The sequence below is a fragment of the Tasmannia lanceolata genome, unplaced genomic scaffold (genome assembly GCF_043159265.1).
Source record: "Tasmannia lanceolata isolate RefF3 unplaced genomic scaffold, GAP_Taslan_0.1 ptg000008l, whole genome shotgun sequence".
NCBI lineage: Eukaryota > Viridiplantae > Streptophyta > Magnoliopsida > Canellales > Winteraceae > Tasmannia > Tasmannia lanceolata.
In genome coordinates, this window is record NW_027518685.1 from 46,438,713 (window position 1) to 46,457,036 (window position 18,324).

The 18,324-nt window shown below is 34.8% G+C and overlaps 1 long non-coding RNA gene across 1 annotated transcript; it reads right to left on the reverse strand.

The window, feature by feature from the left end:
• Positions 1 to 1,016: 1,016 nt before the first annotated feature.
• Positions 1,017 to 16,612, reverse strand: LOC143883623 (uncharacterized). Its single transcript, XR_013252445.1, has 3 exons — positions 16,069 to 16,612; positions 1,853 to 1,935; positions 1,017 to 1,257 (listed from the first exon to the last, which is right to left on the reverse strand). It is a non-coding gene; the product is annotated as an uncharacterized LOC143883623 (long non-coding RNA).
• Positions 16,613 to 18,324: the final 1,712 nt, after the last annotated feature.

The following is an 18,324-nucleotide window of genomic DNA, read 5'->3' on the forward strand; positions in this document are numbered from 1 at the left end:
TATTTTTCCAGATAGGACCCTTCACATGTCCTTAGACCTGAGGGATCTTATTGGTTTGTCGGCTCGTTCTAGGGTCTTAGTCTATCTTATAGTGATTCTATTTTAGAGTCACATTCAAATAGAGCTATATCCTAGAGTAAACCCTCGAGACTAATTGTGATACTCAACAAGGGATTCTTCGCCATAAAATTTAGGGCTTGACATCTATAATTTTGTCAGAACGGTAGGCCTATTAAATAGCCTGGCCAGGCGGATTTGACAAAATATTTATCGGAAAGTTTTATGACATTGAATTATTTTCAAAGGATTTTACAAATGCATTTGCAGGCCGAACACCGCTTGACCAAAATGGTATACCAAGAGTGGGTCAAAGGGGGCAAATGATGTCAACTTCCCGTATGACTCAACTCAGTAGATGTAGTTACGAAGAAAGGACTTGTAAATACATGATGTAATTGGGGGTAAGATGATCTGACGGTCATCATCAGGGTTACGTCTTTATGGAAGCCACTGACCTAGTGCGAGTGTTAAGGGTTGTTATTCGGTTATAATCAAACCGATTTACCTAAAAAATACTAATCGAATTAAATTCGGTTATCTAAATCTTATAACCGAAACCGTAACCGAAATTATCCATAACCGAACCTAACCGAATTTTTAGTTCGGTTAATTGGTTAGTTCGGTTATAACCGAACGAGAAGTGATTTCCCTTTCTAGCCCTAATTTAACTGGACAAGTGGACAACTACTTTTGTTATATGCATGGTACTGAAAAACTGATACACCAAGCCAGCAAGGCCAAGGTTCACATCCTGTTCCTAATGAACTCTGTTTTTGGAAATAAGTAAAGGCTTACATAGTCTGCCTATTAAACACTAGAATAGAGTTCATTAGGAATAGATAACTTCCTTTCACACACAATCTTAGATAACAGGTCTTAACAGCTCACTGTACCAAATATTGACCAATTAAACACGAAGCAGACAAAATTAAATAATAACTGTGCTAGTTGTTAAGACCTGTTCTCATTAGGCAAAGGGAATCATCATTAAAAAAATGAAGGACCTACATTAATATCAAAGATTTAGAAGTCCAAACTCCAAAGTGTCAAATTGTCTCAGGCTCTCAGAGAAGCTGCATGATCAATGACTCAATGTGCTGTCCTTATACGATTCTTGACCCAGAGTGTCCAAACTATCCAGTTTTGAGAAGACTGAGATAGCTTCAGCCTTCATCAAAAGCCTTCAAGTCTGCAAGACTGCAACCACACTAGGTATCATCATCATGTAAGAGGGCAGAAATAATAACCCTAAGCTAAGCAGACATATGTTTTCTATTTGTAACAATCAACTGGAAATAGAATGGGAGGGCAAAAATAAAATGAACTCAAAAGGCAATTCCAAGCAGCAAATATGTAATAATAAGTATTTGTCTTGATACAACACAGTAAACTTCTCAAATCAATCCATCGACCTAAGGAAGCTTGAATCAAGAGACCAAGAAGAGATCAATGTCTTAATGCCTAATGGTAGTATTCACTTGGCACCAGAAAAAAAAAATGTTTGATGATCACAGTCATGGGCTCACAGCAACAGCAACATCAACCACATTATTACATTATCAAATGTTCAGATTAGTCTGTTGGCTGTTGTTGTGCCCTGTGTTGACATCAATTACAGATAATCAGATTAGCCACATTGAATTGATTACATGAGTACATTACTTGCATATCAGTAAGCAAGAATGCAAGATCATGAAAATTTGGATCATTCCAGTAAAACACCACACCAACTAACTAGTGAAGAAGCACATGAGTACTGAAGATGCAATCAAGCAAAGCAATGAAAGCATACCTAGTGAAGAAGAACAACTGCATTGTGGAGTAAGCAAACTCATTACTCGCAATCACATTGGTATTGGATTGTTTGAATCTCATCTGCATGTAAATTTGGAATAATTAATTAAAACACCAACTTGACAACTTGAAATCCCACTAGGCAACCCAAGAGGGGGGTGAATTGGGTGTCTTTAAAAAAATTATCATCTTTAAAAACTTTTGTAAATTAGTTTCAAAATCTTAAATGAATATCATCTCTTAGACCTTTTGTCAAATATTTGTTAGATGGCTTTTGAACACCCTAGTTGATTATTTCTTTTTTAATCTTTCTATGAAAATACTTGGTGGTTGATTAAAGATTGTAAATCACACAATAAGATAAAGAAATTAGATGAATAGTTTCTTTTAGGCCTTTTATCAAACACTTGGTGGAAGGTTCATGCAAACCTAATTAACAAGATTAAATGGGCTAATTAGCAAGGTACTAGATAAGCAAGTTAATTACCAATGCTAACTACCCACTCAATTCTAAGTGTATAAATGCAAGCACAAATAAGAGTGAGGGTGAGAGAGATAAATACCACACAAGAGACACGAAGATTTATAGTGGTTCGGTCTTAACCCCAAGACCTACTCCACTCTTTTCAAGTTTTGTCTCCTTGAGGAATCCACTATCTTTCAAGGAACTTAAATACGGCGTTCCTTTCGCCTTGTACAATCTGAGCATCCAAGCTACAAGGGTCTTAAATACGGCGCCCTTTGTTTCCAAGTTTACAATGAAGAAGAAGATGGAAGCACACTCTTTAGCCTCTTGAAGGCTTGATACAATGTAAAGCTCACAAGAGTCTCTCAAAGATAATTACAAAGATAAGCCTAGGTCTAATCCCTTTAGATATTCCTGAATTGAGGCACAAAGGTGTTTTCTACTCTCTAATATGTTTACAATAAGTTTAGGAATGAGACAGATAAGTTCACATGCTTAGGGAATCCATACATATAGAGAAAACCCAAAACTAGCCGTTACAAAGGCATTTCTGTAATTCTGGGCAACTTCCCAACGGATTTATTTCAGGGCATTTTTGGCATTTTTTAGATTTTCGACCCGGTTTTGTAAAATTCATATCTCACTCGTTTCTCGTCCGATTTCGTCCTTATTATACTCGATATGAACGGAAACGATGAGATCTTTCTGTTAAAAATATTTTCAAAAATATTTAAAAATATTTAGGATCAGTTATGATAGGATTTGTGCCATGATCTCAAAATTCAAGTGCTAAGTGTGCCGATTTGAATCTTATGCAATTCTAAGCTATCTGTGGCACTAGGGCTTTGGTCCACGGGTCTTTTCCTTATATTCTAATATTGTTGGGGACCTTATTAGTAACTTGATTATGCCTCAACATGAGATACCTAAGTGGGATTAAATTATACAATCTAACACAAGATTCATTACTCATATCTTCAACTTTAAAGCTCATCTTCAAGTCTTGGTCTCTTGCATGTATCACTTCTTCAAGTTGGTTCAAGCTCCTTGATAAGTTGTTGATCCCCAAGCTTTGGCCTTCATTGATCTTTCTTTGTTTGTTTAATGCTTTGAGATGACTAATGTTGAGCTTCTCTTTGGTTGATCCTCCAAGGTATGATTGATCCTTGGTATGCTCTAGCTCCTTTGACACATGTTTGGTTTATCTTCAAGCATAGGCCATAAATGGTGTGTGCTAGCACGGATTGACCTGTGAATTTCCTGTCCACAGTACAACACTCAATGCAAACAATTAGTCCATAAAAGACTAATCAATTTGCGTTTGTTAATCATCAAAATAAGGTGATTGAATGAACCCATGTGGAACCCTTGGGCTAAAATCTCCCCCTTTTTTATGATGACAAACCAAATTGATTAGAGAGGTGGGAGGATCCTCTTATGAGGATTAGATAAGAAAGATGAGTATGACTACTCCCCCTCAACATATGCATAAGATAAATTTAACAAGTTTTAGCATACATGCATATGGATTATGGACAATGTAATCAATTTCATACTTCTCTCCCTTTTTTTCATAAGTAAAAAGGAAAAATACACAATTAAGCACAAAAGCAATGCATCAAAGATTTTCAATCAAACTAGATGCTCCCCTAGCTTCTTATCATGATTTACCAATTAAAATCAAAGTACATATGGCATGATAAGAGCATAACAACATAAGAGATGAATAAACTAATACAAATCAAGCCTATGTTAGAAAAACAAAGAGACATACCAATTTAGTACAAATTTTAGGGTATATCTTGGTATATATATAAATCCAATATAAATTTACCCTATGACCATAATACAATATTAGATTAGCAAGTTAAGGCTTGTATTTTACTTATCATGAAAGACAAATAACAAGATTTAGATCTAGCATGATAAGCCCCTGAATTTTTTGAATTTCTATTAGAATCTTATCATGAAGAGATGAATAAAATAATGCTGAACCCATCATAATAAGCAAGAATATATATTTTCAAGTTAAAAATATTCTCTGAAATTGACATGCATAGAAATGAACATTTGATCATAATATTGCATGACAGACAAACTTATCATGAAGTGAAATGACACATGATAAGCAATTAAATCCATAGGAACTAAGATTAGCAATTTCAGTTCACTCCTATGAATGAATATCTAGAATGATATGCAATTCTTAGATCAATTAGAAGGGATATGTTTGAATGGACAATGTGAGCATCTCACAATGACCCATATAAATATGAAGATAGTAAAGATTAGCTCTCCCCCTAGGTCTATGTCATTGGCCTTAGGTGAAACCTTTATGGCAAGGCATGACATGACACAATAGGCCAAAGGAATGAAAGTGAGTACATGGCCAACAAAACTTATCCTTGGAATAGATGATAGCACATTCGATTATTCACGATAAGTATGAAGCCTAATAGGATATGACCTTAAAATCTAGGCAATGGCCTTACTTTTCTTAAACTCAAAATACACATACAAGCACAAGACAATGCCAAAACAACCCATATGAAGCAATCATGGTCCAAATGAGTGCACTTATCATATGTAATGAAGTATACATATTAAACAACATATGATAAGATGAGAAGGACATATATTACATATATAGTACCCCATTTGTTAGAGATTCATACAAAGTATGAATCCAAAGGGCTGTCCAATACATAGTTACCAAGGATTTTTGGATATATTTTCCAAAAGATACCAAGTTAGACTCAACCCTTGGGCTACAATGACACTTACTCTCTAAGTGTCGGTTTATCATGATAAAAATGATAGCCATAGTCTAGCTCATCATGATAAACAAGCATAGCACAAAAGATTTGCAATTTTTGGCTCATGCTCCCCCTCAGTGTGATATCATTTTCTACAATTTTAAAATTTCTTCGCTAAGTATATAGCATACAAACAATCTAGGGAGATCACACAAATATATATATCTATTCATGATTGAGATGGTGGCACAATGCCAATTGATTAAGTATTTTAATTATTGTGAAGGTGCTGACTCCCCCTTTGGTCAAAGTGGGCTATAGGCACCAATTGAGTAGCTTTTAAGGTTAAGGTTTGACATCTCAATTATGTAGATACTACCAACCAGGGGTGATAACTATAGATTATTTAAATATACCAATTTGGATCAATTATATAGGATTTAGACATAGAAGAATGAACAATAAAGTACCATGTCTAAGAGAGACATCCATGGCTCATGAGTGAGGGTATACCACTATGGATAATTATGAGGAAGATATAATTTATATCAAAACATCCATGGATAGTCTACCATGTTTGGACATAAAGAACATGACATATAAGGTGCATGGTCCAAATATTTGCATTTACATCCACAAACCACCAATATAAAGACAAGGCATTAGGCACAAAGTGCATAACCCCATAGGAAAACCAAAATATGTGGGAGACACATGTTCCCATCACAAGGTATAGGGTATCAACCACCAAGGTGAAATATGCCAAAATAAGATACTAGATTCACAAGATGTTTTCAATTTTACTTAAATATATTGAATCTAGACCATTTTTAATTTTTCCTATAAAATATATTCTATAAGAATCTAAGGATGGATCCAAGGACTCTAAGGATAAATATCAAGTGAACACCTTGGACATATGCATTCCAAAAAGGATTTTCAAGATTATATGAATAATTTAAATTACTTGTAAAGAGCAAGATTCACATTAGTTATGAAAAAATATCCAATTAAAATCTTTGAAAATACATATATTTACAACTCATCAAAGACTTTACATATAATGATAATCATTTAGGTATAATAGGAAAGCCTAGTGATAGTAAAGGATAACTAGGTGCACAGAGATTTTCAAACACATTTTCTCACCTAGGGCATAAAAAGTTGTTTAAGAAATGATTTGAATTAATTTTCATAGACATGACATTTGAGCACATAATTTTGCTAGAAGAAATAAATAAATCAATTCCAGTATATACTAACCTAGCAAATGCCATTTTTATCCAAATTAGAGTTCAAATATGAAAGATATACTCTTATGAGTTTAACTTGAACTCATGGGCAATGAAGATGTTCATATTCATGTAAGATCAATCATGGTTTTCACATTAACTGCTCGATTGTGGTTTTACATATGGATGACTACTAAGTGAAAAAGGATCTAAGTCTTAGTTAGTGCACTTAGAGTAGTATATATAGATACACAAGAATAAAACAATATAAGTCTAATGTATCTATAAGTTGTTTCTTTTAAAAAAACTGTGATCTTTAAAACACATATGAGGCTAGATGCAAGAAAATATTAATGTGACATCTAGCACCCAAATAAACTCAAGGGATATGGAATTTAAGCTCAAGATTAACTAGATACATGGGAATCAAGCATATTGTATCTAGAAGTATACATTCCATGGGATTTGACAATTTTAGCTCAAACATAAACTAAACATCAAGTGAGATATCTAGGGAACCTTTTTCCAATAGATATAATAATTTAGTGCAATGTGTCAAAGTCTAATACAAATCAAGTTTTAAGCATATAGACTTTGGATTTTCAAAAAGATAAACATTTAAGCACAAAATATGGATACATGGCATTCATGCAAGATAGACATTTTTGTATCCAAACAACCATTTTCATATGATATAATCATTGAAGCACATCCCTACATCTACTAAGTCATAAATAAATCAAGTAGAGAGTTTTGGAACCCAAACCATCTTGGGTTCATGCAAGTTTGTTTTATGAAATAGATCATCTTTTCTAATCCATACATACTTGCAAGATTTCACCAACCTAAGTCTACACATAGATTTATGATGACCTAATCTACCACAATAATCACATGAATTATAAGAATAGGTAGATGATCTAGATGAACAATTACAAAAATGCATAGGCACACAAACATGTTTAGCATTCATTTCTTGTAGGGATTTATTTTCCAACTCAAGATTTTCATTTTTCAATCTCATTTCTTCAATTTTTATTTTCAAGTAATTTATTTCATGAGATGGAGATATTTTTACTTCATCTTCTTTTTCCATCAAGATTTTGAGTTCCTCCATTAATTCAAAATTTCTCTTTTTCAATAATATTGTTATCTTCAATCAACTTCTTTTCTTCATTTAGCAAATTTTGATAGTCATTTTCAAGGTTTTCAAATTCCTTAGAAATTGAGTTGAGAGAGTTTTTAAGTTTTTGATTCTTGGAGACTTCAAGATTTAAGGCGTTATTTAGTTTCTCACATCCATCAAAAAATTCATCAATTGTAAGAGGCTCATCCATATCAAAATCATTATTTTCTTCATTGTTGTTTTCTAATGCCATAAAACATTTAAAATTAAAAATATTTTCAAGTGAGGTCCATATTTTTTTGGCATTTTTACAATTAGCTATTTTATCAAACATATGAGAAGATAAGGCACAACATATAACATTCATAGCTTTTGAGTCCAAGCAATATAATCTTTTATCATGTTCACTAATTCTCTTAGATTTGGAGTTTAAGACAAAACCATTTTCAATCACTTTCAGTAATTCACTATCTAAACTCTTGAGATAAGACCTCATATGGATCGACCAAGATCCATAATTAATTTTATCAAAACAAGGAAGTCTAGAAGCCATTAGATTACCAATATAGATCTTTTCTCTTGAAGAAATTTGAAAGTTCAAAAATCTATATAAGAGCCTTTAGCTTTGATACCAAGTGAAATCCTACTAGGCAACCCAAGAGGGGGGTGAATTGGGTGTATTTTCGAAAACCCTAGTTGATTATTCATTTTTTAATATTTCTATGAAAATACTTGGTCGTTGATTAAAGATTGTAAATCCCACAACAAGAGAAAGGAATTAGATGAATGGTTTCTTTTAGGCCTTTTATCAAACACTTGATGGAAGGTTCATGCAAACTTAATTAACAAGATTAAATGGGTTAATTAGCAAGGTACAAGATAAGCAAGTTAATTTACCAATGTTAACTACTCACTCAATTCTAAGTGTATAAATGCAAGCACAAATAAGAGTGAGGGGGAGAGAGATAAATACCACACAAGAGACACGAAGATTTATAGTGGTTCGGTCTTAGCCCCAAGACCTACTCCACTCTTCTCAAGTTTTGTCTCCTTGAGGAATCCACTATCTTCCAAGGAACTTAAATACGGCGTTCCTTTCGCCTTATACAATGTAAAGCTCACAAGAGTTTCTCAAAGATAATTACAAAGATAAGCCTAGGTCTAATCCCTTTGGATATTCCCGAATTGAGGCACATGGGTGTTTTGTACTCTCTAATATGTCTACAACAAGTTTAGGAATGAGAGAGATAAGTTCACATGCTTAGGGAACCCATATATATATATATATATAGAAAACCCAAAACTAGCCGTTACAAGGGCATTTCTGTAATTCTGGGCAACTTCCCAACAGATCTATTTCAGGACATTTTTGGTATTTTCTAGATTTCAGACCCGGTTTTGTGAAATTCATATCTCACTTGTTTCTCGTCGGATTTCGTCCTTATTATACTCGATTTGAACGAAAATGATGAGATCTTTCTGTTAAAAATATTTTCAAAAATATTTAAAAATATTTAGGATCCGTTATGACAGGATTTATGCCCTGATCTCAAAATTCAAGTGCTAAGTGTGCCGATTTGAATCTTTTGCAATTCTAAGCTATCATGGCACTAGGGCTTTGGTCCACGGGTCTTTTTCTTATATTCTAATATTGTTTGGGACCTTATTAGTGACTTGATTATGCCTCAACATGAGATACCTAAGTGGGATTAAATTATACAATCTAACACAAGACTCATTACTCACATCTTCAACTTTAAAGCTCATTTTCAAGTCTTGGTCTCTTGCATGGATCACTCCTTCAAGTTGGTTCAAGCTCCTTGATAAGTTGTTGATCCCCAAGCTTTGGCCTTCATTGATCTTCCTTTGTTTGTTCAATGCTTTGAGATGACTAATGTTGAGCTTCTCCTTGGTTGATCCTCCAAGGTATGATTGATCATTTGTATGCTCTAGCTCCTTTGAACGTGTTTGGTTCATCTTCAAGCATAGGCCATCAATGGTGTGTGCTAGCGCAGATTAACCTGTGAATTTTCTGTCCATAGCACAACACTCAAGGCAAACAATTAGTCCATAAAAGACTAATCAATTTGCATTTGTTAATCATCAAAACAAGGTGATTGAATGAACCCATGGGGAACCCTTGGGCTAACACAACTTGTTACCCAAACGAAAGGAAAATAAGATCATGAAAAAAGTCTTACATAGTATCTCTTATCTCTTGTTCAGTTGTTCCTTTTTTATGGGTCCTAGTGGGCAGTGGACAGTGCCATGGCCATGAATGAATCTCCATCTTTTAATAAGTCAAGATCATGAAAACAAATAGAAAGTAGAAACAGGAAAAGAAGAATAATGTCACATAAAAGATTAAACCATAAAATAGAGATGCATAGCAATTAGCATTTAGCATTATAGTATAAGAAGGTGTTCCAAAAGAAGTGTACCAAAACAAAGTTCAATAGATAATTAGCCATAGCCACATACTCCAACATAGGTTTAAAATGCTACATGGCTACTTTCATAACAATACTGATGCACAGAACAATAATGCCAACCATAAGAACGCTTGGGTAAGAAGATTTTGAGGGTTGGCGATCCTCACAATCGTGGATCTCCTCCTTGCGGTCTTCTTTAAGATCCTCATGAGTTACTCGTGCTCCTTGCTCAACATTGTATTGTAAGAACGTATTCAAAGCCTCTTCCCTGCTTTATAGGACCTGTGGCATGCTCCACTGTACCCATTAACTTATAATTGGCATTCTGGCCAATTGTTAAAAATGCCTACTTACCTTTCATTAAAAACGGCATAAAACTTCTTAGCCATTAACTAACCTCATGAAAACATTGAAAAGGAAAAGGTACTGGATAACTTGACATACCAAATGAATGATACTACAACTAAAAATAATTAGAATTACGACGATCATTCTAAATAAGAAGAAACGTAGAAATTTCATAGCAATAATTGATTAGGTCCTATGGACCTATTCGGCTATTCCTAGTTTCCTACACATGAATACATCATCATCCAGAAGGACAAAGAACATAATCCATGAAAAGTTGGAAACTAACACAAAAACCAAATCCTGAAATAATATAAAGATCAAGTACTCAATGTCTCAAACCAACATGAAAACAAAACCCATAACATAGCCATTAGCCACCACGCCCACCACCAATAGCAAAATCCACCTCCAATTCTCCAAACCTCAGTCTTTCAGTCTTCAAATCTCAACATTTGAAGAAACATCTCCAAAATTTCCAAACACTAAAAAAAATAATACAAAAAGAAAACAAATATCAAATTTGAAGTCACTTGAGTCATTTGACATAGATAGAAGTACATACTCAAAAAATCTAAAAAAAGGAAATAAATTACCGTTTTCAACATATTCAAGATCCTCTAATGCCTCTTCGACGTTAAGAGGCCTTGACGATGAATGAAGCCAATCGTGACCACATATAAGAGCCTGTACAATCTTAGGAGTCAAAGAACTCCTAAATGCATCAAGAACACGCCCCCTGTGCTAAATGTAGACTCAGAAGCAACAGTAGAAATGGGAACCGCCAACATACATTGAGCCATTTGAGACAAAATAGGAAACCTAGAGCTGTTAAGTTTCCACCACCCTAAAATATCAAAGTCCCCAGTATTATCTTCTTCGCATCTTCACTCAAATTTCTATTCAGCTCAGATTCGTTATCCCCACCTCCAAATTCAATCTTATGCTTCTTAAACTTTTCCTTCATCATCTTCATCACATGTTGTTTTGGTGAGGATTGAGAAGTTTCACTTGAAGTTGATTTCCCCAAGTTCACTTGTTTGTCTTGAGGTGTGTTGGTTGTGAATGTAGTGTTAAACTCATTATACATTTCAACTGTGGCATTAAACACCTTTTCCACCAACTCATTGCCCTTTTCATCTCCATACATATCAATAAGAGCACACCTCACAAAATCAAGTTTGTGTCGATGGTCAACAACAACCACAATATAAATCAACTTGTTCATCTTCTGAATGTCCCCCCAATACTTCTCATATTTATCTTTCATTCTCCTTGCCATCATCACCAACTTTAAGTCGTGACTCTCACTCCATTATTTTAAAAGGCATTCAACCTCTATAATTTCAGGAAATAGGGTGTTGGATGTAACATACAATAACCCCGAAATCCGTATGGTGAGGTCATAGAAGTTTTGAAGCAAGGTCGCCATCCTCCTTACTTTTTCTCAATCTTCACTATCGGGCTTTCTAATCCCATCCACATCCCCTGAATCAAGCTCGCTACTAAAAGAAGGATCTTGATCATCAAACCTATTAATTTCTTTCTCAAATTTTCAGTTGCCTTTAGCATCAAGTATGTCGAGTTCCATCTAGTAGAAACATCAAGACATAACATACTCTTGCTTTGAATCCTCTTAGCCACTGCACACTCTTTGAAGAGCTTCAACCTAGCTGGAGAACTCCTCACATATTTGACCGCCGCCCGAACACTGTCAACTGCAACTTCCACTTATTTCAATCCATCACATACAACTAAATTTATTATATGCGCAATACACCGTATATGAAGGTATTTCCCTTGTAACACACTATACCCCCAGTTTACTATTTTTCTCCTCAAATATTCAACCGCAATGTCGTTCGAACTTGCATTGTCTATGGTAATGGTGACCACATTATCAATCCGCCAGTCAAGCAAACATTTCTCAACCGCCTTACCAATGGCCTCACCTTTGTGACTACAAATTGGACAAAAATTTAAGATCTTTTTGTGCAATTTCCAATCATTATCTATGTAGTGAGCTGTGAGACACAAGTAGTTAATTCTTTGCAGAGAGGATCATGAGAGAAACTCTTTGAGATGAGTGTTTAAGAAACCTTTTCAACTTCACCCTCTCATCCATGTAGAATTGAAAGCAATCTCTTGTCACTATCGAACATGATGGAATATGGAACCTAGGACATGCAATTGACATCAATTCTCTAAACCCTTCCTTCTCCACGAACTTGAAAGGAAGCTCATCAACAATAACCATACGGGCAATGGTATTTCTAATGGCCTCTTCATCAAACCTCCAACAACTAAGAGTTCCACTACCATCCCCCTCTTGACCCCTAATAGCTTGGTAATTCAATTGTGTCTGCTTCGTGTTTATATTGACGGGGAATTTCTTACATGTCGAAATATGATTCTTAAGTGCCGTAGTTCCATTCTTCTGTGGATCACAACATAACTCCTTCTGATAGTAGCTACATCTAGCCTTATCGTTACCATCCTCCTCCACAAATCTCGTAAAGTGACCCCACACCTCTGACCTTGGCTTCATCCCCTTTCTCTTGCATGATGTTGCAACCGTTTGGCTTGAGTCTGTGGGGTTTGAAGATTCCTCGCTCAAAATAACATTAGGAGCATCTCCTCCTTGCGACGACATCTAATAGATAAAAGATACCCAACACAGAATAAGATAAAGATACCTAACAAATTGAAAACCATGATTGCACCAATTTGAAACAAAGCTCTCAAAATAAGAAAATCTAAATAGTAAATATATGAACTGATGAAACATGAAAGAGGCAAAGAGCCAGAAAACTACAGAACAACTCCTCAATGTCCTCATATTTCAATCTGACAATCTACACAAAACAAGAATAAGGGGAAAAAACATAAAGTAAGAAACCATAAATACATGAGAATAGAGCCAGAAATCTACACAAGGATTCCTCATAATCCAAATTTTCAACATGTACAGGATCAAAATAAAACCAAATCTACAAACTACCTACTACAGAGTACAGAGCAGAGAGGCAAACAAATTAACAAATCAGAGATGTAAACTTAGAGAGGCAAACAAATTAACAAATCAAAGATGTGAACTTAGAGAGGCAAACAAATTAGAACAAAAATAAAACCAAATATACATAGATTTTAAAAAGAGTCAAAGTTCTTTTTGTTAAAACTCAGTATATTTTGCATGTTAATAAATAAAAGTTTATTTTCATGACAATTATGGGTAACTAAAAGTTAAATATGTGTGACATGCTGCGGGATCCGATCCCTCGAGAGGGGAGGCGCGACCCCCTCACCCTCTTTTGGTCTCTCGTACCCACGCGATTGGCGCCTCTTTTATTATTGATTTAATTCGTCCTTTCTGTGAACTTAGGATCGTTAAAGCAATTCGAATTTCACGCAAAAGAGAATGACAGAGTCGCCACCTAGATAAGAGATCTAGGATCCGTAAATGACCAGAAATCTAGATTCGCTACCTGATTACGAGAATGAAAGGTATGGAAAATTACCACCACAAGGACCATTCTTCCCCGATAATCCGGTCTTCAATTTCAAAAGTTAACTCTCTTGAATTTCTTTTAAATGGCTCATTTAACTCTTCATTAATATGCGAACTATGTGACATGCATCCTAAAATCTAATTTCAATGTAATCCCTAATGTGTATCTTGATTTTCATAATTTGTTTGGATTCAATCTAAGTGAATATTCTCCTAAAATTCTAATTTGAGGAAAGTCCTATATATTTTAATTAATTTAGTTAAGAATTTAGAAAAAACCAATATACAAAATCCCATCCTTTGTGATGGGCTGACTGGTGCTTGGTATGTCATTCAAGGCATGCAGAGCTGCCTACGTATCCAAGCCTCACTGGAGTCATAATCGATCGTAGTTCGGTGGCCTAAACTAAGCTATATGCCTAAGACATATAGGACACCAATCTAGACTGGATTGGCTATTTCAAAAGTTTTCAAGAGATCATTTAATACAAGTTAAGTAAAGTTTATTATCCTACGACTCCATCTAAGATGCTATATGGTCATATCTAAGTGCAAGACATCCATTAGACTAATGCAGGTTAACCTACATCCTAGGTAACTAGGCTTGTCCTATGGAAAAAATGGATAACTAGGGTAACTAAATCTACGACTCAATTGCTAATAATAGCAATCAGTCGTGATGAGGCTGGACTCCCTAACTCTAGGACACCCTAAAACTTAGGACGTGACGTAAGTATTCCTAATTGGTTCTAAAGGTTCTTACGAAGTGATACCGTTATCCAACGGTTCCAAAAGACGTGGGTTAAATTAATTTAGTTTGTTGAAATTAATGATTTTCAATTCTTTAAAGGATTCCGACTCCTAAAATCTAAGGAATACCAAAAATTCTAAGGCATGACAAATTTTATGCTTAGATTGCATTCATGGATGGGAATCGTGCGCTCTTCCCTTGCGCAATTTAATACTTAAGTTATAGTACGCTATTGCCTGATATGTTTCTCAGGATTTTCGTGGACAGTGGACCTCGGAGCCAATAACATACTATAATTTAAATACTCAAGTTGTCAAAGATCAATTGCAATTGGGATACGATTATGAATGCAGTCTCGACATCTAAACTATCCTAGCATGGCCATTTTACAAAGGAAATCCATGACTCCTAAGATTTCTGTTTCAGCGGCTTAAGGAATGAATAAGTGACAGAAAATTAGAGTTCCCTGGATTTTTTCATAATGTTTTTGGTTAGTTTTCATTTTTAATAGATTTTATCAATTTCAGATCAAATGGATGATTTTACAAAGAAACTCATTGCAAACAAATTCTAAATAAGTTGAAATTTATACAGTAACATGACATGAACGAATATCACCTACCGAAAAATTTTCATAGATATTTATATTAACTTCCTATTAATTTAGGATTTAATAATAATGAGACTAGATTGTTAAAATTACAAAGCAACCCTTAGCAATAGAACTCTAAATAAATTGAAATGTTTAAATTAATAAGGTATGAATGAATATAAGTTACTTTAAAAATTTCATGAATTGTGAATATGATTTACTATCAATTTCTGATTTTTAAAGATTCAGATCAGATTATGGATTTACACAGCATTCCCTAGGACGAAAATTCCAAATCAATTGAAACTTTTATAGTAACATGATATTTGTAATATAAGACTACTGTAAATTTTTTGAGGATTTTAATTATGATTTTATATTCATAAAAAATCTCATGACATCTGGCTTTTTCAAAAGAAAACATCAAAAAACATACCACATAGAATTCTAAAATCATGAAAAATCCATGGAAGATTATATCAGTATCAAATTAGTTTACTACAAAATTTTATTAATTTTAGAACTTATTTGGTATATTTTTCATTTTTCTTCTTGAAAAAGATGTCTTTTAAGAGTTTTCTATTTGTTAAACATGATTTTTGAGAAAATTATGACATTGAAAAATGTCCTCTAACATTGTTCTGATATGATAAAGACAAAGAAATTATAGTATTCGAAGAAACATATCATCCTAAACTTCATTCAAATTTCCTAATATTTAGGCCATTAATTCAAATTAAATCTTAAACTTCATTCAAATTCCATAAATCCTTAGGTCTAACGTCCGATCCAATTCGATAGCTCTTTTAGTTTAATTAAATAGATCCTTGAATTAAATTCTGAGACGAATCGGACTTGAAACACCCATGTAAAACATGATTATGAGCCAACCTATGTAATATTGAATTAAATAAGCGTATTTCTATTAAATACTAAAACCATGGAAAAAATAGGTAAAAAAATACAGAAAAAATCTAGAATAATCTGAGAAGAGAGAACATACCTTTGGTGGCGATCCAATCTGCGTTCGAGAGAATTTGCCTACACAAAGACGAAGTTTCAGCCTCCGAGATAAACACCACACGGATTCAACCACAAGAATTAGGCCCAACAAGATCCAGCCACCAATGATTTAATCATTTGGAATTGCGGCTTCCAAGTAATAACTCCCAAAGTATCTCTGTCAGGATCAAGATTTGGCCTTGAGTAGTCGGGCAAAAGAGAATTAGTAGAGATGATAGAGGATGTGAGGGTGAGAGAGACACAGAGTTCGGCCAAAAATTATAGGTAAGAGAAGAAGAGAACATTGCTGTGGGACATGTAGAGGACTGTTAAAAATGTGGGAAGGGGAGATGGCTGCAATTGTGTGAGTTGAGAAGAGGAAAGGGATGGCTTCCTCAATTTTGCAGGAGATGGCTGCTAGTGATCAAAGATCCGTGCAATATGTTCCTCCTCTCTTATTATAATAATAAGATTCCTTTTCTATGAGAGAGAGAGAGAGAGGCATAAAACGAGAGGGAAAGAATGGGAGAGTCTCGAAATCATGAGACGTGGGAGAGCCGAGAGAGTGTGTTCGGCCAAAAATCCTCCTTTTTATGCACAGAGAGAGAGAGAGAGAGGCATCAAAAGAGATTGATAGTATTGGACGAAATTAGGAGTATCCTCTATTATTTTTTAGGCATTGGCGCATGTGGCAAGTTACCATGTTAAGCCGTCTAAAGTTAGCGATATGGACAGGGTCTTGCTTTCTACTAGTCAACACTACAAAGCTTGTCTTCTTCCTTTTTTTGCAATGCATGCAAGAAACAAACAACAGCACATGTTTCCTCCAACTTGGAAAGTGTTGTTGTCCTTTGTTAAAAAATTGTGATGACTTTCTCTTTCCACATTTACCACATACATATGATATCTAAAAATAAACACTACTTCCACTAAAGTCCAAACGATTGAGGTAACCTTCCACTTTTAGCAATTGCTATCTCTAATCCCACTTGCACACGTCACTTTCATAAACCCCTCTTTTTTTTTTTTAATAAACTGAGTGCATTAGAGAGGAGTAATTAAATTGGTAACTTCCCATATATATTTGGTTTTTGAATATCATAAAGATCCTTGGATTATGAGAGGGCCCACTGTACAAAATTGTAATCCAAATCATATAAGAGGAGGTGGGTGGCATGGAGTAATCCAAACCACTGAATCGATGTGCTTGTAGCATAAATAAACTGTGCTCCATTAGTCTCATAGGGACGATCCTAATTGTTAATTGTTGGGCTTTCACTCAAGTGGATGGTGACCCAAATTATATGCATGAGATGATCTAAATGGTCCTATTGATGGGGCCATGATACAAATCAGTACTATATGATCCGAATCGTCCATTTGATGGGCGAAATTCCCAATGGATTAATGTCTCCGAAATCATTTCCACTAGCCACCTCACATCATGATATCATCATGCCCATCTCAACCCACATGCATAGTAATATATTAATCAATTGGGCCATTGGCTCGTCTAGTGGACCCCACAAAATGATGAACGAATTTGAGAGTTTTTCCAAATTGACCAAATCATGGTCATACCATCCAACTCATTTACACTTCCTACATTTAATTAAAGTTAAAATCAGCAGGGACTCTTCCTCATTCAATAGTTGTTATTTAGATAAGAACAACTTTTGGTGGGGCCCACTAGCTAGCATAAGTTAGGGACCCTAAGAAAAGTCTACCAAATGGTGACACTAGGGTTTTATAAATTCCATATTGCATTGAGTTCTCTCCCAAACTAGCCGAATATCCATGGAAATTCTAAATTTCAATAGCAGGCCACTCTTGAATTTGGCCAAACATCAATTGATTGAAATTTTGCAACTTTTGAAATACAAATTGTAGGCCCTGCTTTAAATTACCGAAGCACCAACCATTGTCAAGTAAAATTTTTGAAAATGATATGCACCACCTCTTGGCAGAAATTTATGAATAAAAACATATGGCGGGCTCCGAAATTCCAACTTCTTCAAATTTCCATGAAAATGAACTCCTAAGAGAAGGATAAGAAAAATGAGATAGAAAGTGATGGAAATAGAGGGAAAAGGAATGCTATGGAGAATATGACTTAGGACATAGGGAAAAGCTCGAGAAATGGGAAAGTGGTCCTCAAATGAAAAATGGTAACGAAAACCTTTGTTAGTTAAAGCGGAGCAAAATGGGGGTGTCTACAGATGCCCCTCTTTGGCAGAGGTGACGTTGTCATCGAATA